The sequence below is a fragment of the Ursus arctos genome, chromosome X (assembly GCF_023065955.2).
Source record: "Ursus arctos isolate Adak ecotype North America chromosome X, UrsArc2.0, whole genome shotgun sequence".
Lineage (NCBI taxonomy): Eukaryota > Metazoa > Chordata > Mammalia > Carnivora > Ursidae > Ursus > Ursus arctos.
The window spans coordinates 27,955,919-27,974,379 of record NC_079873.1 but is presented as its reverse complement, the minus strand read 5'-3'; the positions used below and the strand labels follow the sequence as shown (position 1 = coordinate 27,974,379).

General features: G+C 36.9%; 1 protein-coding gene and 1 pseudogene across 8 annotated transcripts in view; both read left to right on the top strand.

The window, feature by feature from the left end:
• Positions 1-18,461, top strand: part of DMD (dystrophin) — a 2,358,181-nt gene that overhangs the window by 86,745 nt on the left and 2,252,975 nt on the right. The gene's annotated exons all lie outside the window — the stretch shown is intronic.
• LOC113265751 (UBX domain-containing protein 8-like) lies at positions 3,137-3,947 on the top strand (annotated as a pseudogene).

The window sequence follows — 18,461 nt, the reverse complement described above, 5'->3', positions numbered from 1 at the left end:
GCTTATTAAGAATGAGTTTTCCCGGGGCACCTGTATGGCTCAGTCATTAAGCATCTGCCTTCAGCTCAGGGCGTGATCCCAGAGTGCTGGGATCGAGCCCCATATCAGGCTCCTCCACTGGGAGCCTGCTTCTTCCTCTCCCACTCCCCTTGCTTGTGTTCCCTCTCTCGCTGGCTGTCTCTCTCTGTCAAATAAATAAATAAAATCTTAAAAAAAAAATGAGTTTTCCCTTGTTGAAAACAGAAGGGAAATACATTTAGATTGCTTAATGTTTTCCTTACTAAAATATTGTTGAAAAAATAGCATATATATATATATATATATATATATATATATTTGCATTTTAGATAATTAAGAAGAAAAAGAAAACCAGTCTTAGAGGTTTTAAGACCTATATATCATTCCTTTTTCTTATGGAGGTAGAATTGAAATAACATGGTTTCGGGTGTATGATGGAAGGATTCAATGTGTATATGTATGGCAAAAATGATCAAAAAAGTCCAGTGAACATCCATCATCATACACTGTTACAATGTTTTTCTTGTGATAAGAACTTTCAAGAGGCACTCTCCTACTTTCAAGTATGCAATACAGTATTATTAACTATAGTTACCATGCTGCATATTATTTCCTTTGACTTATTTTATATCTGGAAGCTTATAACTTTTGATCCCCTTCACCCATTTTGCCCCACACCTTGGGCAGCCGTCAGTTTATTCTCTCTACCCATGAGCTCAATTTTTGTTGTTTTTTTTACGTTCCACACATAAGTGAGATCATATGGTATTTACCTTTGTCTGAGTTGCATGTAACATAATGCCCTCAAGGTCCATCCATGCATCCATGTTGTTGCAGATCTCAAGATTTCATTCTTTATAATGGCTGAATAATAACTGAATGGAGATACATGCACACACACATTTTCTTTATTCATCAATCAGTGGGTGTTTAGGTTGTTTCTATGTCTTTTCTTTTTTTAAATGAAATGTGTTTGTTTCATAACGCTCTTCTCCCATGTTAAAGTGTAAATACTCTTCTAGATCAGAACGTATTTTTCAATGTTTTTAATAGGATTCTTCAATAGTGTTAATTATGCGTCAAACACTGTGCTGCGTGGTTTATATAATTGATGTAAACGTTGAGTTCTAGTATTATTTCCATTTCATAGATGGGACTATTAAAGCTGAGAAGTTAAGAAAAGTATACAGTGACTTAGAGCTGCTATGTGGTATGGCTGGGAATCAGACATAAGTCTGTGGGACTCTTAACCACAATGTTGTACTCCCTCTTTATTAATACTCCATTGGGTGAATGTATTGTAATCAAACGAATACAGTAATGTTGGACAATTCAGTTTTAAAATTGTCCCTATTGGAAATATGAGTATGTTAAATCTCTGTGATCTCTGAGCTCATGCATAAGCTAAAATAAATTTGTTTGGGATTCATAGAAAATGCATACTTTGAAGGCTTGACAAATACTACCAAATTGCATTCTGAGCACCATCCACCAGTTTTTGTACCTTCTTCCTCCATATTATGCCCAGCATTAGATATGTTTGATAGAGGAAAACAGACCTCTCATTACATCTGCATGTTCTTGGTAAGTAATTAGAGTGAGCATATTTTTGATATTACCATTTATACTTAAAATTCTCTCTTTGTTTTGTTTTCTGAGTTATTTTTTTCAACTTGATCAGTATGAGGTCTTTGTATAATAAAATTGTTGTGGTTTTCCTTTATGTATATATATATTTACATAGTTTTTTAATATTTTGTATGTGATACTTCTGTTTTTATTTTTTAATGTGCACAAGTTTTATGTAGTTAAATCCATTCATCACTTTGTTTTGTGGAACTTCCTTTTGGTGACATTATCATGAAATAGTTCCCTACTGTTAAGATTTTTAAAAAAAAAAATTCTCATCCACACGTTACTGTAATATTTTCATAGATTCATTACTTACATTAAAATCCTTAATTAATATGTATTTTAACACCACAACTGGTTTATGTAGGTTTGTTTTTTCCCTAAATGGGTAAAATTTATTAAATAATTACTGTGTTCCCCACTGATAGTAAATGCCATATTTATCATGTACTAACTCTATTTTGTTATCCTGAATATATGTATCTTGGTATTCAAAAATGAATCCTTTTGCTTAATTTTTTATTCATTTAGCCAACATCGTAAACTGATTTCTGTATCTCAGGCACTGTAGTTGGACTAGTGAATTTGAAAGAAAAGGAAGCATGTGACTAAAAGGGAGCATATTACTATCTAGTTTGTTAGACAAATGAGTTGAGAACAGTAATTATTGGGGCGCCTGGGTGGCTCAGTCATTAAGCATCTGCCTTTGGCTCAGGTCATGATCCCAGAGTCTTGGGATGGAGCTCCGCATAGGGCTCCCTGCTCAGCAGGAAGCCTGCTTCTCCCTCTCCCACTCCCCCTGCTTGTGTTCCCTCTCTCACTGTCTCTCTCTCTGTGTGTCAAATAAAATCTTTAAAAAAAAAGAACCATAATTATTATTTTTTAAAGAATTTACTTATTTGAGAGACAGTGAGCGAGAGAAAGGGTACAGGCAGAGGGGAGGGAGAAGACTCCCTGCTGAGCAGGGAGCATGTTGTGGGGCTCCATTCCAGGATCCTGGGATCACGACCTGAGCTGAAGGCAGAAACTTAACTGGCTGAGCCACCCAGGTGCCCCGAACACAGTAATGAATGCTATAATAGAGGTAAACTATGATACAGGTAAGAGGATGCCATCTTACTGGCAGTTTGTAAGGTGTTCTAAAGACTTAGGGGAATTGATGAACCATATGGCAAGGTGGAAATGGCATTTCTGGAAGAAGGAATGGCATATGTGAAGACATGGATGTTTGAAATAGCAGTCTTCACCCATGGAGCTACAAATAACTATGTGTATATCTGGAGCAATGTCTATGTGAGTGTGGAGTTTTTAAGGGAGAATTAGAGTAGATGAGGCAGAACAGGGACAGGACAGTGAATAATTGTGTTTGGTAAGTGCTTTATCTTGAAATTCTGAGGAAGCCATTGAGTTTTTCCGCCCAAAGGATTTATATAATAATAACTTTTTAGAAAGGTTAATTTGGAAAAGGGGCGGGGCTCCCACCACCATGGCGTCTCATAGGGTCCTTGGCATTTTCCTCCTCTATGCTCTCCCCCTCTTGTATCTGGAGCTCTGGCATGCGATCCCCAACCTAGGAGTTAAAGATCTATTGTTGCTGTGTGGCCAGGTTTTCTTACTGCTTGCTGTTTAATTATTTCTGTGACTACCTCACGGCTTAATTCATTTAAATCGTCCCAGGTGTATCTGAAAGAAGAAGAGAAGAATGAGAAAAGGCAAAAACTTGTCAGAAAAAAATAAGAGGCACAGGGTGAAAATACCTGCAGAAACATAGAGAATGTTCTAAAACCTCACCAGGAAATGAAACTGAGAAAACTTAAAGAGTGTGTTTATCAGGTGACAGGTGAAAACTAGAAGTTAAGTGGTGGCCATGAACTTGGGGCTGATGAAGATTTGGTGCTTGAAAATGAGAGTCAGACGTCTTTTAAAACACAAGCAGAGAAACAGCAAAGAAAGGGAACTTGCCTAAGACCTTAACCAAAATTTCACTGTCTGTTGAGCAGCTCACGCAGAAAGAGCTTCTTGATCTACCTGAAGAACCTCCTGAAACAGCCGAACAAGTAGGTACTGTTGCTCTACGGTGTCCAAATGGGAGTGTCCTGAGAAGATTTTTTAAGTCTTGCAGTTCACAGGTCTCATTTCACTGGGTGATGAAAATCGGGTACCACACATCCCTATACAGCTTTTCTACTTCCTTTCCCAAAAGACCTCTGGAAGTGGAGGAAGGCTGGTCACTGCAGAACATAGGAATAACTGTGGATATTGTACTCAATGTGGAAGAGAAAGAGCAGAGCAACTAATTAAGAAAGGAGAACTACCTGTTCTCCATAAAATCAGTGATGCCATGACCTTACAGGACAACAAAGGATTCACATTAAAATTATGCCATACTTTGAATGAGCTCAAGGCAGCAAACCCTATAATGTTGAGATCCCTGGGAACATATGGATATAAAGGATTAGAAAAGGGTTGCTCTCCGCATATGATAGTTTCTGAAATGTGCCATCTTATAATGTACCAAATGAGTTTAAAACTAGATAAAAATGTGCCCAGAAAGGCACTCGATGATTTGTATTTCTTTCCTCTCTGATACCATTTATCACTATGTTGAAAAAGTCTTATGACTTTGTTTTCTGCCTTTTCAGTCCACCTTGCCACACTGAACATTGCACAATTCAAACTCTTTAAAGTCTATTAAATAGGAATGGTTTTTTCTGTATTTCTAGAAATTAAACTTTGAAGGTATTTCAAAGGTCTTTAATGTTTTAAAGTTCATTTTGATACATGATAAAGGGTTAGTGTCCAAAATATATAAAGAACTTAGAAAACTCAACACCCCAAAAAACAAATAATCCAGTTAAAAATGGGCAGAAGACGTGAACAGACATTTCTTCAAAGACCTACGCATGACTCACAGACACAAGAAAAGATGCTCATCATCACTCATCATCAGGAAAATGCAAAGCAGAACTACAGTGAGGTATCACCTCATACCTGTCAGAATGGCTAGAATCAAAAATACAAACAGGTGTTGGTGAGAATGTGGAGAAAAAAGAACCCTCTTGCACTGTTGGTGGGATGCACACTGGTGCAGCCACTGTGGAAAACAGTATGGAGAGTCCTCAAAACGTTAAAAATAAATTACCCTCTGATCCAGCAATATACTGCTAGGTATTTACCCAAATCGTATAAGATTTGGTACGAATTTGGGTAAATTTGGGTAAATTAGGGTAAATTAGTGTACAAGAACACTAATTCAAAGGGACACATGCACCCCTATGTTTAAAGCAACATTATTTGCAATAGCCAAGGTATGGAAATGGCCCAAGTGTCTATCAATTGATGAATGGATAAAGAAGGGGTGGCGCTATATATATATATATATATATATATATATATATATATATATATATATTCTATTTCTATAAATATTCTATTTTATATGTATCTATATCTATATATCCATCCATCCATGCAATGGAATATTATTCAGCCCTAAAAAAGAATGAAATCTTACAGTTTGCAAATGAGATGGATAGAGCAAGAGAGTGTAATGTGAAGCAAATTAAGTCATAGAAAGACAAACATCATATGATTTCACTCATGTGGAATTTAAGAAACAAACTAGCAAAGGGAAAAAAGACAAACCAAAAAGCAGACTATTAATTATAGAGAACAAACTGATGGTTGCTGGAGGGGAAGTAGGTGGGGGATGGGTGAAATAGGTGATGTGGATTAAGGAGTGTACTTGTGATGAGCACTGGGTGATTAAAATAAAAAGTTTTTAAAAAAAGGTTAATTTGGCAGTAGAATGGAGGTTGGATTGTAAGGGTCTGGTTTGTATGTATTAAGAAGTATATTAGGATTCTCCAGAGAAACAGAACCAATGATATATTTTATATGTATTTATTAGTGCTTCACACATGAAAGTGTTCTTCCTTGCTTGCTTATTTCCTTATCCTCTTCCTTCATTTTGTGCAAAACAAATACACTTAGAGTCTACTGTAGAGACCTGGCGCTGTTCTAGATTGAGCGTATCAGTTGTCAGCAACAACCTAAGACAGAAATCCATGTTGTTAGGAAGCTTGCATGCATATAGAGTGAGACAGACATTTGCTAAAAAATAGAGATGGTATCTCAAGTATTAATAAGTACTATAGGGAAAAATAAAGCACTCAGGGTGAAAAGGGGCTCCAGGGTGATGAGGGTCCTATAAATTTTAGAGAAGTTCCATTTCACGAAGGTTTTATTTAGCTACTGACATAAGCAAGTACCTGATGGCAGTGAAGTAGAGAATTGTACAGAGATCAGATGAGAGAACTTTCTATGTAGAGAGAACAGCAAGTGAAAAAAGAATCTAATGGAGGAGCAAGCTTGCTGGGTTCAAGGAGCAACAAGAAGGTCTTTGTGCTTGTACCAGGAGGCAAGGGGAAAGGGGAAAAAATGACATCAGGAGGTAATAGGAGGCCAGGTACTTTGGGGCTTTGGGTGGACATTGTAAAGATTTTGACTTTTGTTCTGATTCAATGGAGAAATCATTGGAGATTTAAAGGAGTGACATGATCAGCCTTGGTTTTTCAAGAATAACCCTGGACACTGGGTTAAGAAAAGATGAAAAGGGACAAGGGAAGAATCAGTAAGTCTAGTTAGATGGCTGTTGCAGAAACTAGACAATCCCTGATGGTAGCTTAGAAGAGGGTAGTAATGGAGCTGGAGAAAATTTCTTTAGAGTTGAGATAGGCTTTTCTGTTAGCCGAATGCAGCTTTTCCTATAGAATTCAGGACCCATGCTTTAGAACATCAGTTTGGCATTGGGTAGGTTTTTGGCTGATTTTCTCAGTTCATCAATATATTATCAATCCTTTCAAATGCTGTAGGTCTTTCAACCACGTGAATCATAATAAATTGAGTCATAGTAAACATTTGTGTTTTCAGTATATCTGAAAACTTTGAAGTTAAACAGTTATCTGGAAAAGGTACAAAGCTATAGCCACTTTGTATTTGCAAAATGATTCAACAAAAATTCCTAGCTCTTCTTAGAGTAGATTGACAAGTGAACTCTTAGGGAGTTCCTTTTGGTGTTTGAGTTCCTGGGTAGGAATCGGTAAAGATCAGGGAGCTCTTATGAAAGGAAAACACTCACCACCCAATCAAGACCTCTCACTGTGAGTGGGACCCAACATCCTCCTTCCACTTGTCTAATTTAAAAATACACTATTGATCTCTCAAGTAGGCCTGTCTCAACACTGTTCTCTGTACCTTCAGTTTTTTTATTCTGGCTTTATTGAGATATAATTGGAATGTAACACTGTGCATTGTGTAAGCTATAGTGTGTTGACTTGAAGCATTTATATGTTCTCAAGGCCAGCCTGGTTATGTTCTTTCTTACTGGAAGTCTTCCCCTGCATCACATTTAATCCCTATGCTGACTTTGAGTTACCCATCATTTTGTTTCCCTTTCTTAGAGTAGTCAACAGTAATGTACAAAATAATTATTATGTGCCCGATGTGAAAGATACATAAAGGTCATGTTTCCTTCCCTTCCAGTGAAGGACATAAACTTTGAAAAAGAAAGTTATAAACATAATGATGAAGATACCCAGAGTGTTCTGGTGGAAAATCAAGGGCAGAAACCTAGCCTGACCTGAGGAGGAGTGGTGGAACATCACATTGTTGCTGGGAGAATTATAATCTAATCAGAGAGAGAGGCGATAAAGAGGACGTAGGCGTATTGTGGTTGAGATGATTGTGGTGAATCCTCTTGGGAGTACTGTAAACCCCCCCACCCCCGCCCAGGATCTCCTCTAAGAAAAATACATTTAAATGCATAAAATAAAATACAAAGGACTATAAAAGAAATTATACACTAATAGAATATTAAAACAAACCCTAATACAGTGATACATGTGCTTTTGTTGTATTATATAACTGAATCTTGCCACTCAGATTTAATAACTCATAATTTTGTAGCCTATGTGTTGTATCTATGAGGTTGATAATGATAAAACTGCAGTCACTGCTATTACAAAGGTATGTTGTCTACATTCATAATTGAAAGAAGTGTTTGAGGTTAATATAAATAAAGATGTAAATTTTATCCATCTAAGTTTACAGATCCCTCCCCTGCATCTCTTACCTAGCTTTACATAGAATTTATATAATGGATTTAAGGTAAGGTAGGCTGCAGGTGGGTAGAGAGAAACTAATGTGTACTTAGTCCTGCAGGATGATGATGAAGCCCTAAAGGTTTTCCAGAAACTCTAGCATATGATGCCCTTTCCTGTCATTGAGTTCATTTTTTTTTTCTTTTACTTGCCCCACCAGATTTAAGATTTAGGTCATAACGGACTCTCTAAGGAGGGATAAGAAAAAGGAAGAAAGGAAGGAAACTTCTGGAGGAAATAGATACAGATTTTGTATGTCAATCATACCTCAATAAAGTGTTTTTTAAGGAAATCTTATTGTAGCTACATAAATGTCAACAAGGAGCACTGTATGGTGGGGCGCCTGAGTGGCTCAGTCAGTGAAGCGTCTACCTTCAGCTCAGGTCATGATCCCGGGTCCTGGGATGGAGTCCTGCATTGGGCTCCCTGCTCAGTGAGGAGTGCGCTTCTCCCTCTCCTTCTCCCCTCCCTTCTGTTCATGTTCTCTTGCATGTGCATGCTCTCCCTCTCAGAATAAATAAATCTTTTCTAAAAAAATAAAAAAAATAATGGACTCTCTAATTTTTCATCTAATTTTTAGGCCTTGCCTTGTTAATAAGATGGTAACCTTAAACCCTTGCTTGCTACTGAAAGTGTGGTTTAGGGACTGGTAGCCTTGGTGTCACCAGGAGTTATTAGAGTGCAGAATCTCAGGCTTTGTTCTAAATCTATGGTATCAGAATATAAAAGTTGATAAGATCACTAGGTGATTTTTATGAACATTGAGGATTGAGAAACACTGGTCTAAGAGGCAGGGTTTCTGAATTAGAGTCCGTTTGCTTCCTCATAAGACTCTTAGAAAATTTAGTCACGTAATCTTTCAATACATACTTAGTTTGACAATTAAACCAAAATTACAGTCATTTTATGTAGGAAGTGCAAACTTTCCTCTCAGATTTAGAAGTAAAGGGTATATAAATCACATTAACAATCCTAAAGTGATCTTTAAAGCAGTGGACGGTTTTGCTGGGTCAATGTATCACTCTGAGCAAATAGACTTACCATAAATGGCCTGCCATTCAAATGGACACCTTAAAACCATGCATCTATCAACTGGCATGAAATCTTAACTGCTAATGTGTATATCCTACCTACATTAAGATAACAGATCATAAATTAAGAGTGTGCAGTTTCTCATTTCTTTATCGTTGTGAGGCATATTGTTCACATAAACTTTTAATCATTCAATAAAATGAGTGGCTGGAGAAGGCATATGCAATAATACTCCATCATGGCATTCAGTCCCTGGCAATGGCTTTGGATTCTTTTGAAATGTTTTATTAGGTGTTTAAGTAAAAGGGAAGTAAAGAGTAACTACGGAATTGTGGCTTTTAAAAATTGCTGAATATTTCTAATAACACTTTTCATGAAGCATGTGATTCCTGATTCCTGAATTGTAAGGTAAGGTTAACTAAGTTTCGGACAAAATATTGTCATTTAATGTCACCCAGTGTATGTAATAAAGTCATTGGAGCCAAATTGGTTGGGCTGAGGCTTCGAGTAGGTTGGGAAGAGGCAGAAGTTGGGCTGATGAAAGGGTGAGAACTGGAGGTTGCTTGGAGAGAGCTAAATGTTTCCCTTGTTAATTTCCGAGTTGTATGGAATTACTGTTTTCAAGATAAAAGCCTCTTGATATTTATTCTGTAAGACAGTATATTTGAAATTTTCTCTTTTATTTAAAACTATTCAGTGACTGTAAAAAAAAAACCCTTCAGATAGTTGAAATTGTTAATATTACTTTGGTTAAGAAAAAATTTTTTAAAAAAGGTGGGAACACATTTTATAATAAGTGAGAAGTGGTGTTCTTAGGAAAATAACATATACTAAAAGAGAAATGCTTTCAGCTCTTCCTGATTAAAAAAAAATCAAATCATAAGAATGGTGAAAAATCTGTACATTCCACTTATAGCCTTTAAAAATCATGTCTGCAAAAAGCTTGAGGTTTTACTACATTAACTTAAAAATATTTTATCACCTGATCATTTCAATTAAAAAATCTAGTTTTCAGATTAGCTCTTTGCATATATGTGGAGAATTTTATTGCACATATAAATCATGTGAATTTTTTTCATTTTATGTGTATTTAGGAAAACAATATTTAAATTTCAAGTGCTTAATTCCTTATAATATTTTGCATCGTAAATATTCCTAACCAAGGATAGATATACTATTAGCAAACAATATCAGTTTTCCTAGTTTTATATATATTTTAAAGACTTTATCTACTTATGTGAGAGAGAGAGAGAGACAGGGAGAGAGAGCAAGATGGGGAAGGAGCAGAAGTAGAAGCAGACTCCCTACTGAGCAGAGAACCCTACCAGGGGCTTGATCCCAGGACCCCGGGATCATGACCAGAGGTGAGAGCAGATGCTTAACCAACCGAGCGACCCAGGTGCTCTCCCCTAGTTTTATATTTTGAGATGCTTCTTTCTTACAAAAGAGTTCAATTTGTTATATTTATAATGTGGCAATGTAGCTTTCTTTTTTGTGGTGGGGGGGGGCAATGTAGCTTTCAATTTCCAATGCTTTTGAACCAAATCAAATGAAATTAATTTTGCCAAACTTCTTTAGAGCAATAATCATCTCAGTACATTATTTAAATAACTTAATTAAAGGTACACTGTATTTAGAATATACTCCATTTGAAGGCAAATATTTAAATACTTTATAAAGAGGGGGCATCTTTTTATTTTTGTTAGTTTTTTTAAAGCTCTTATTTAAATCCCAGTTAGTGAACATACAGTGTAATATCAGTTTCAGGTGTACAACAGAGTGATTCAGCACTTCCATACAACACCTGGTGCTCATCACAAGTGCCCTCCTTACTCCCCATCACCTATTTCACCCATCCCCCCACCCACCTCCCCTCTGGTAACCATCAGTTTGTTCTCTAGAGTTAAGACTCTGTTTCTTTGTCCCTCTCTCTTTTTTCCCTTTGCTTATTCATTTTGTTTCTTAAATTTCACACGAGTGAAATCATATGGTATTTGTCTTTCCCTGACTGAATTATTTCACTTAGCAGAATATTCTCTAGCTCCATCCATGTCCTTGCAAATGGCAAGATTTTATTCCTTTTTATAGCTAATACTCTGGTTTATGTGTGTATGTGTACACCAAATCTTTATCTGTTCATCAGTTGATGGACAGTTGGGGTGTTTCCATAATTTTGCTGTTGTAAATAATGCTGCTGCAAGCATTGGAGTGTGTGTATCCCTTCGAACTAGTATTTTTGTATTCTTTGCGTAAATACTCAGGAGTACAATTACTGGGTCACAGGGAAGCTCTATTTTTAACTTTTTGAAGAACCTCCGTACTGTTCTCCAGAGTGGCTGCACCTGTTTGCATCTCCACCAGCAGTGCAAGAGGGTTCCCCTTTCTCCACATTCTCAACAACACCCATTGTTTCTTGTGTTGTTGATTTTAGCCATTCTGACAGGTTTGAGGTGATAACCTCCTTGTAGTTTTGATTTGTCTTTCCCCAATGATCAGTAATGTTGAGCTTCTTTTCATGTGTCTGTTGGCCATCTTAGGTGTTCTTTGGAGAAATGTCTATTCATGTCTTCTGCCCATTTTTTAATGGATTATTCATTTTTTGTGTGTTGTTTGATATATTCTTTATAAATTTGGATACTAACCCTTTATCACATATGTCATTTGCAAATAGCTTCTCCCATTCCATAGGATGCCTTTTGGTTTTATTGTTTCCTTTGCTGTGCAGAAGCTTTTTATTTTGGTGTGGTCCCAATAGTTCATTTTTGCTTTTGCTTCCCTTGCCTCAGTAGACACATCTAGAAAGAGGTTTCTGTGGCCAGTGTCAGAGAGGTTATTGCCTGTGTTCTTCTCTAGGATTTTTATGGTTTCAGGTCTCACATTTAGGTCTTCCTTTCATTTTGCATTTATTTTTTTGCATGGTGTAAGAAAGTGGTCCAGTTCATTCTTCTGCATGTTGCTATCCAGTTTTCCCAGCACCATTTGTTGAAGAGACTGTCTTTTTTCCATTGGGTGTTCTTTCCTGCTTTGTTGAAGATAAGTTGACTATATAGCTGCAAGTTCTTTTCTGGGCTTTCTATTCTTTCCACAGATCCATGTATCTATTTTCATGCCAGTACCATACCTTTTTTGTTCACTACAGCTTTGTATTATACCTTGAAGTCTGGAGTTGGGATGCCTCTAGCTTTTCTTTATCAAGGTTGCTTTGGCTATTCGGGGTCTTTTGTTGTTCCCTACAATTTTAGAATTGTTTGTTCTAGGTCTGTAAAAAATGCTGGTGGTATTTTGATAGGGATTGCATTAAATGTGTAGATTGCTTTGGGTAGTATGGATATTTTGACAATATTCTTCCAATCCATGAGCATTGAATGTCTTTCCATTTGTTTGTGTCATCTTCAATTTCTTTCATCAGTGTTTTATAGTTTTTACAGTACAGGTGTTTAACCTCTTTCATTAGGTTTATTCCTAGGTTTATCTGAATGTTTTTGGTGCAGTTGTAAATAGGATTATTTCCTTGATTTCTGTTTCTCCTGCTTCATTACTGTATAGAAATGCAACAGATTGCTGTATGTTGATTTGTGTCCTGCAACTTTACTGAATTCATTTATCAGCTCTGGCAGGTTTTTGGTTCAGTCTTACAGTTTTGTGTGTGTGTGTGTGTGTGTGTGTGTGTGTGTGTGTATTTGTTTCTGTTGTCTGATTGCTGTGGCTAGGACTTCCAGTACTGTGTTGAATATATGTGCTGAGAGTGGATATTCTTGTCTTGTTTGTGACCTTAAGGGAAAGGCTCTCAGTGTTTCTCCATTGAGGATGATGTTAGCTGTGGGTTTCTTTTTAAGATAAAGAAATCAAAAAACAAAAAGGGATTACTCCACAGTAATACAGTCAGCTATGCTGAAAATGAAATGTCTATCTCCTGAGGGTAAAAGCATATTCACTAAATGAGTGCTTCTAAAATAGTTACTAGGATAATAATGTCAAAAGAATTCCAAAATGAATGTCTCTGTAAAAAAAAAAAAAGAAGTTATATAAAACAAAGGTATGTTAGCTCATGAGCTGCTGCTGATGGGCAGAATCCTCGTTTTGAGCAAGTACAGTGGTGGTATTCATTAGTATTTTTTAACACTTTTATTAAGGTGTGATTTACATGCCATAAAGTTTATTCACATGTGTACAATTCAGTGATTTTTTTAGTAAGTTGACCAAGTTATACAGCCATCAACACTATAAAGTTTTAATATACTTCCATAATTAATGTTGCACTGTATGCTAGCTAACTGGAAATTAAATAAAAACTTTTTTAAAAAGGAAATAAAGAAAAACCTTCCATCACCACATTAAGATCTCTTATGCCAATTCATAGTTAATCCGCTTTTCCACCCTAAATTGTGGGCACTCATGTACTTACTCTCTCTATAGACTTGCCTTTTTTGAACATGTCATATAAGTGGATTCATAAACTGTGTGGTCTTTAGTGGCTGGCTATTTTACTTAGGGTGTTATTTTCAAGCTTCCTTCTGTTGTAGCATGTGCTGTACCTCATTCTTGCTATGCTGAACACTGTCTCACCTCCTGGATATATCTCAGCTTTGCTTATCCATTCACCGGTCAATGGATGCCTAGGTTGGTTTGATTTCTTGGTTGTGAGGAAGAATGCTGCTGTAACTAATATTTAAACAGATGTGGCTGTGGTGGTGACGACTGGCAGAAACTGAGAACATCTATTAATGATGCTACTGAATGTAAAGAGGGAGGAATCACTTTGGTAAGGATGAAGAGGTATGACAGTTGATGGACAGGGTAGTGTGACTAGAAGAATATAGTTGGTTAATTGTAGCTAGTGAAGGTTTACTTTTGTACTTGGAAAGTACAAGTCAATACATTATTTCAAAAAATATTTACTAGGTACCTACTCTGTGTCAGAGTCCGAGCGTAGAAATTATGGTGGGATAATCGGATGCAGGGAAATGATCAAACTAGCAAAAACAAATCCGAACGCTGTATCTAGGAACCACAGGGTTTTTTTTTTTTTTTAAGGGAAACACTGCTGAGAAGTTAAAATTAATGGAAGCAAATAATTCATACTTTGCTTGCAAGATAGACACTTCTGATAGGTTTTCTCCTCTTTCAGAAAATGTGTGCTCCTCAGTATTTGGGTAAGTATCTACTTGAGGTTCTCTAGGGAGTCACTTTTACAGGAATGGCTCATGTAGATCCTGTAATACAGTTGTCAATTCTGTTATTTACAATAAAACAATCCTAAAATATGCTCTAATGCTTATTTAATCAATTTATCAGGCAGCTTGTGTTACCTTGTAGGCTTTAAATATGACTCTTTCTTCCTAATATGAGAAAAGCTAAATGACTATCCCAATAATAGAACATGATAATGTACTTTATTGATAATTTGATTTTCAGATGATTCATTAAGCTCTTCAGGTTACTTTGTAGCTAAGCAACAGGCCTATAGAAAGACACCTGATTTACTCAAGAGGGAGAAATATGAATGCCTACTCCGATCTTGATGATTTTCTGAAATTATTTTGAACTTTCCTGAATGGTTCCCCTCCAAATGCATCCCAGAGAACACTAGGTCCATTAAATGTCCATGAAGAAATAGAAATTCCTTGGTTAAGTAAGTTTGGAATATGTTGCATGGTATACCCTATTGGAAATTCACAGTGTATATTAAAAATTCTGAGAAATACTTCTGGGAGGAAGAATGTGAAACTGATCATTTTTCGGTATTTTCCAAACGTGTCTTAAAACACCCCTCTATTTTTACGTATACCAATAAATATCCTATGGAAGTAGTAACTTGTGGAAGACCCATGGTAAATGCCAGTCTAGATGATGAGGTATTAGAGGAACATAATGCAGTCTGAATGTTATTCCTGGGTCTGTTAAAAGATCTGTGGAGATGAAGGGAGGAAAAATGGGAAAAGCCCTATCCCTTCTCTCTCTTGGTGAACAAGCCGGGCGAGCCAGGACAGTCTGGGTCTCCTGTGTAATCAGCTGTGAGCTCAGAAAGCATAGCTTTTGGGATCTGCTTAATTTCTTACATTTATATTCCCCCATTTTGGAAAAGATTCTCTGTTGACTGGAGTATTAATCTCTTAGTGCTGGAATTGTGCTCCATGATTTTTAATCCTGACTCCTTAATCTTCTAGTTGTGAGACTTTGAGCAAGTTATTTGATCATCTAATCCTGTATTTACGCGTCTGTAACATGAACATGCTGGGGATGCATACCTCATAGGGCTGTTGTAAGAATCCAATGAGATAATGATTGACTCAGAAAGGTACCTGGTACATAGTGAGTTCTCAAATATTTATAGCTGTCATTATGTGCTCTCATAGAAATGGCTACACGTTCTGTTTACAGTGATTAATTGTATCACCTGTGGTCCTCGTTGAAATTCATGTAAGACCTGCCCTACCTTTAAAACGGAAAACCAAACAAAAACAAATTCATTCATATCCATTACCATGGCATAGCGATATCTTTCCCTTAGTAAACTAGATTGATTTTTCTTGCTCTTGTCATACTCACTGTATACTTTCTCCCTCCGCATCCCCCCCCCCCCCGCCCCACGCTGCCTTGTGTTCCCACCTAAATAGTGAGTTCTTTAGGTCCTGGGAACAAATCTTAGGCAACTTTGAAACAATATGTAGCATAATCCCCACTATGTAAAAGGTACTCACCATGTATCTTTTTTTTTTTTTTTTAAGATTTTATTTACTAATTTGAGAGAGAGCTCGAAGTAGCGGGCAGGGGCAGAGGGAATGGGAGAACCAGGCTCCCCACTGAGCAGGGAGCCCGACACAGGGCTTGATCCCAGGACCCCAGGATCAGGAACTGAGCTGAAGGCAGACGCTTAACCAACTGAGCCACCCAGGCGCCCCTCACCATGTATATTAAATAAATTGGGGGAGGAGATACCATGTGCTAATCTACTGCTTTTCTTTACGTTTTTAAACTGGTGTTCTTAGCAGCAGTTGCCAAAAGAATGAAAGTAACCCCACTTCTGTGGGTCTGTTTTGGGGAAAGAAAATAGTAGATATTATCCTGAAGTAAGTATAACTATAATACGTAGAATGCCACCTTTAGGCTGGCATTTCATCAGAGTAAGATAATTGAGGGAGAGAGAGTGGCAAAGTGCCTAGTGATACAAACTGGGAAGCTAATGAACCAAAGTGGCTTTTCTGCTGTTTTCTTGAAGTATAAAATTAGAGGCCGTGTAGTGTACAGCTTGTAATCTTAATATCCATGGTGATTTTCTTGGATACAAACTATCCATAAATTTTCTTATATATAATAATAGCAATAAAAGTGATAATATAACAGTTATGGTTTATCATAGCTAAACCAGAATACCTGGCTAGCCACTTGAGAACACATTAATCCAATGAAGGGTATTGGTACATTGGATAATAATACTTCACTTTGCGGACTAAGCAACTCTCCTTTTTCAGCAAATCTATTAGTGTTCTTAGAGATAAAATTTATGTTAGAACACTTGCATAAGCATAATAAATAGATTATGAGGAGTTCTTCCTGTTTGCCAACAATTTGCCAAGTGCTTTATATGCATAGCCTTAATCAATGCCTAAATACCTTAAAAGGCAAATATTACTCCATTTTCAGATTAAATAATAGAAGTTTAGAGAAGTAACTCCTCCAAAGTCCTCCAGGTAATAAGTGGCAAAGCTACAATCTGAACCTGTATCTGCCTAAACAAACACCAGTGATGCCCTCGACTGTATTTCAATTACTATCCAAACAGGCAAAATTTTGACATGGAGAGAAGGCTGGGTAGAAGAAGATACAGAAGGCATAGGCTCTTTGCCTGGCTTCAAAACCTACTGTCTTTGTGACCTTGGAATAGTAGCCTATGTGTTCTGAGCTTCAATTTCTATACCTATAAATTGGAGGTAATACAACCCATCTTATATATCGAATAGGGCTCTTAGAAAGGAAGTTAATAATTCTATGTATATGGTTGTGCATTTTATATTATGAAACTCGCAAAATTTGTTTTTAAACCTTCTTTTACTGCTGTAATTCTGCTTTCTGCCATATGAAAGAAATTTCAAGGAAGATTAATACTAGTATTAATAAATGCCTAATATTTAGTGAGCAGCTAGTATGTTCCTGGCCCTATCATAATGATCTCAACAACCAGTTTAAGTTGATCTATTCACCAGGTAAGACAAAGACGTGGGATGTGGAGGGAGAAGGTAACAAACCCTGAGTTACAAGAGTAAGGGTATGACAGTAACCCAGGCAATACAGCCCCGTGTTTGTCAAGACCCTCTACCGCCAGTCTAGATAAAGTAGGTTATGTGTTGGATTGGAATGATGTTTGTCATTAAGGGACCCTTACATAAGTCCAACCACATAGATTCTGCAGTTCTGACCTCCTTGGAAGGCCAGACTTTCTTGGGGAAGGTGAAGTTTTTTTCTTCACATGCAGTTACTTCAAAAGCTATTTGTTTGAAATTAATTTCAGAAAGATAAATATATACTGAATAAAAATGGATGTTCTCCAACACGGAGGCACACAAATATGAGTGAGAAAAATGGAAACGCTTATCAAATAAACCTTGTGGCCTTTGTAACTGAGACTTAGCAATCACTACTCCTATTGTTTTAAATTTACCATTATCATCCCTCTATTTTCCCTCAGGTAGCTGTAGTACAGTCCACCTGGTAAACCAAACGGGGAAATTCAGAATCCTCTTAAGCTTACTTTTCTCTTCCCTCACCTTTGCCACTCAGATTGCCAACCAATCTTCTTAAGCTATTAATTAAGTGACTCCCAGATCTAGCCTCTTGGTACTACATCCTCTGTAGCTGTCACTCAGAAAGCAGTATAAACTTACTAAATGGATTCCAGCTTCCAGATCGTTCTCACATCGTCTTCAGTGCCATGAGGGTTACTATCCCCGAAGCAGACAAACTCTCCATGTCTGCTTCAATCTCTCTCTCTTGTCTATTGTTGTCAGGATAAAATCCAAACTCCTTATCATGGCATGCAAAGTTTTTTTGTATTCTAGTCACACGCTTTCCTCAACTTCTTTTGCAGCCCCCTTCACAAATCTGGTGGTTGTGAAGATGTCCTCCTCATCTAAACACCGTGCCTCTGAACACCTACCTCTAAGCATCTATTCCTGCTCTTCTTTCTGCCTATAATTCCCTTCTCTCTCTGGCAAGCTCCAGTTTATCTTTTAAAACCAAACTCAAACTTTACCACCTCTGAAAGCTTTACCTAGGGTACAATAAAAAGCCTTGACTCAATGCCTCCACGGGCAGATGGTCACTCTCTCTTCTGAGCTTCTATGGCATTATATTTTTATATATACTTTTTATTTTAGAGTAATTTTAGATGTTTAGAAAACTTAGAAAGCTAGTACAGACAGTTCCCATATACCTCATATTCACTCTCTCCTGTAACTTCTTTCATTATTGGGATACATTTGTCACAAATAACAAGACACTATACATTATTATTATTATTATTATTATTATTATTATTATTATTATTATTAACTAAAGTCCATATTTTATTCAGATTTTTCTCAGTTGTGGCCACTTTTCTTTGTTCTAGGATTCCATACA